We start from the raw sequence: 3912 nt of genomic DNA on the forward strand, positions 1-3912 counted from the left end.
AAAAGCTTAAGAATAAAGTCAGACTTACACTTTTGATACCATTGCCTATTTAACATAACAGTGGTGTACTTATCCCTTCAACATGTATATGCGGTTTTGGAACTTTCAAATATTTTTGCCTCGAGCATCACTGAAGATTGATTTTTAAAAATGTACATCTAGTGTATCGAAATTGGAACCGTGCATCTTTATAGAGTTTTAAAAGCATCAAACTTAACTTGTATGCTTATGTCTTAAAGTTTTTATGTCCAGAGTATAATATCCTCATTCCAATGTTGTAAATGTATTTCTGAAGTTGTACAATATTTTCTTTTTTTCAGATTATATCTAATCTAACTGCTGCAGTATTTTGATTAACAGTCAAACAAACGTTAAAAATGAATGTAAGTATTTTATCATGATGTTTAATTAACAGATTTTGATTCTATGCAGTCGATACAATATAAATAAACTAAGGTGGATCATACTCATAAATAGATATGAGTTATCATGCAGATTTATATACTCAATGTTTTAAATTCATTTTTTTTTATATAAATTAGGCCGTTAGTTTTCTCGTTTGAATTGTTTTACATTGTCATTACGGGGTCTTTTGTAGCTGACTGTGTGGTATGGGCCTTACTGTGACCTATAGTTGTTAATTTCTGTGTCATTTTGGTCTCTTGTGGAGAGTTGCCTTATTGGCAATCATTCCACATCTTCTTTTTTATATGCAAATAAAAAAAAAACACCAACGTATCAGAAAAAAATTTCATATCTTTAAACTAGTTTAGAAAAATTGCAATCGTTAATTCTCAAAGATTTATATTTTTTCGTGTCATTAATAAAATCCCAGAGTAAAAAAGTTTCATAAGTTAAGTTAAGTTATTGACAAACGATACGTAGTCTATATAGAGCTGAGGTAAGAAATTTAACAAAAGACTTAAAAAAATAAAGTATGATTAAAACAAAGACGTAACTATCAACAACTTTATATATGTACTCATGGATAGATCTTGTTTTAACAAATCACTAATTTCCCATTTTTGAGCCCGAATATAAACCTTGAAACAGATCAAAAGTTTCTCTGGCATGCGGCAACTATGGGTTAATATAAAAAAGATAAAGGCCTCAAATATTTTGGAAAAAAGGAGAAAAACCAAATTTATTTATATTTTTTACACTTTCGTTTATTGGTCTTAACATTTATTTCTTGTCTTTGAAAATCAGAATAAAATCTAAACCAAAACACCTGAAAAGAATGGACATATTGAATTATCAACGCAAACTTTCAAACAGATGATTTTATTTTTTACATGTTTTTTCTTGTAATGACACAAATTCTATCAAACAGATTCTATCAAATGAAATCTGCCTTTTATCGGAAAGATTAGCAAGCCTGGAAATTATCCCTGTTTCTAAGTAGCTTACATCTATTTCTGGGATAATGCATGATAAATCAAATAAAACTGTACTATATTTGTGAAGGCAAAAAATTTTCAGTGGAATTCTTTTTATGTTTTTTTATTTATGTTTTCAGAAAAATCTACTTATGGTGCTAGGCGTTTTTTTCACTGTCTTGTTGTTTACCGGTTCAGGCGTAGAGGGTACTAAACCTCTAAACTATAACTTTAACAGATACAGGAGAGGCCATGGTGGTAACTACGGTGGCTATCGACGATATCGCTACGGCTATAATCGTGGTTATGGTGGTTTCCGTCGTTACCGTTATGGAAGAAGATATTTTCATGGATAGATTGACATGAGAAAATTTCTTGAAAGATTGACTTATTCATAAAAACAATATGTATAGCAAAAACATTTTTTTTCTTCATAAAGCTTCACTGTAAACAATATATTTATTAAAAAAAGTGTGAAGTGTTGTCACTTCCAAACTTGAAGCACACTGAAAACCTTTGTTGTGTCGTTATTTTCCTTACGTTTATACCTCGTGTATTGATGCTTAGATTATGCATAAACATTGAAAAACCTTACAAGTTAAATCATTTGTACTGTTCGATTTCTAGATCTGTTTAAACATAAGTTATATAAATTGTTATTTATGCTATGGAACATCCTAGAGAATCTTTAATGATAATAAAACAAACATGACACACTGTTGTTATTTATACTGTAATTGAACGATGGAAAAAAAAAGTTAGATAACATGGACAAAAATAAATGTCTACATGACCTAATTCGGCACGCAGTACTGAATTTTCATGTTATTTAAAAATGACCTTGATTGAGTTCTGAGAATGTGGGTATCAGTGACAAAATACGCTATTCCGACATAAACCAAAACTGAAGCCCAACACAGTATTCAACTATATAGGTCATAATATGGTCTTCAACTGAAGAGGTCAACATAATTATGGTCTTCAACTATGGTGGTCAACATAATTATGATCTTCAACTATAGTGGTCAATATATGGTCTTCAACAATAGTGGTCAACATATGGTCTTCAACTAAAGAGGTCAACATATAGTCTTCAACTATAGTGGTCAACATAATTATGATCTTAAACTATATTGGTCAACATAAAAAATTATGGTCTTCAACTATAGAGGTCAACATAACTATGATCTTCCATTATAGAGGTCAACATAATTATGGTCTTCAACTGTAGTGGTCAACATATGGTCTTCAACTATAGTGGTAAACATATGGTCTTCAACTGTAGAGGTCAACATATGGTCTTCAACTAAAGAGGTCAACATATGGTCCTCAACTAAAGTGGTTAACATAATTATGGTCTTCCACTGTAGAGGTCAACATAATTTTTGTCTTCAACTATAGTGGTCAACATAATTATGGTCTTCAACTAAAGTGGTCAACATATGGTCATCAACTATAGTGGTCAACATATGACACACTGTTGTTATTTATACTGTAATTGAATGATGGAAAAAAAAAGTTAGATAACATGGACAAAAATAAATGTCTACATGACCTAATTCGGCACGCAGTACTGAATTTTCATGTTATTTAAAAATGACCTTGATTGAGTTCTGAGAATGTGGAATCAGCGACAAAATACGCTCAACATAATTATGGTCTTCAACTGTAGAGGTCAACATAACTATGATCTTCAACTGTAGAGGTCAACATAATTATGGTCTTCAACTGTAGAGGTCAACATTATTATGGTCTTCAACTGTAGAGGCTAACAAAATCATGATCTTCAACTATAGTGGTCAACATAATTATGGTCTTCAACTATAGTGGTCAAGATATGGTCATCAACTATAGTGGTCAACATAATTATGGTCTTTAACTATAGTGGTCATTATATGGTCATCAACTATAGTGGTCAACATAATTATGGTCTTCAACTGTAGAGGCTAACAAAATCATGATCTTCAACTATAGTGGTCAACATGATTGTGGTCTTCAACTGTAGTGGTCATCATATGGACACCAACTATAGTGGTCAACATAATTATGGTCTTCAACTGTAGAGGCCAACAAAATCATGATGTTCAACTATAGTGGTAAACATAATTATGGTCTTCAACTATAGTGGTCAACATATGGTTATCAACTATAGTGGTCAACATAATTATGGTCCTCAACTGTAGAGGCTAACAAAATCATGATCTTCAACTATAGTGGTCAACATAATTATGGTCTTCAACTGTAGAGGCTAACAAAATCATGATCTTCAACTATAGTGGTCAACAGAATTATGGTCTTCAACTGTAGATATCAACATGATAATGATCCTCAACTGTAGAGGTCAACATGATTATAATCTTCAACTATAGTGGCCAACATCATTATGGTCTTCAACTATAGATGTCAACATGATAACGATCCTCAACTGTAGAGGTCAACATGATTATAATCTTCAACTATAGTGGTCAACATCATTATGGTCTTCAACTATAGATGTCAACATATGGTTTTCAACAACAGACAAGCAAGTTTC

The 3912-nt window shown here is 31.5% G+C and overlaps 1 long non-coding RNA gene across 1 annotated transcript; it reads left to right on the forward strand.

Annotated features, from left to right (window-relative positions):
* Positions 1-231: 231 nt before the first annotated feature.
* Positions 232-2100, forward strand: LOC139486898 (uncharacterized). The gene is made up of 2 exons (XR_011655671.1): positions 232-383; positions 1520-2100. It is a non-coding gene; the product is annotated as an uncharacterized lncRNA (long non-coding RNA).
* Positions 2101-3912: the final 1812 nt, after the last annotated feature.

This window comes from Mytilus edulis, chromosome 8, assembly GCF_963676685.1.
Source record: "Mytilus edulis chromosome 8, xbMytEdul2.2, whole genome shotgun sequence".
Classification (NCBI taxonomy): domain Eukaryota; kingdom Metazoa; phylum Mollusca; class Bivalvia; order Mytilida; family Mytilidae; genus Mytilus; species Mytilus edulis.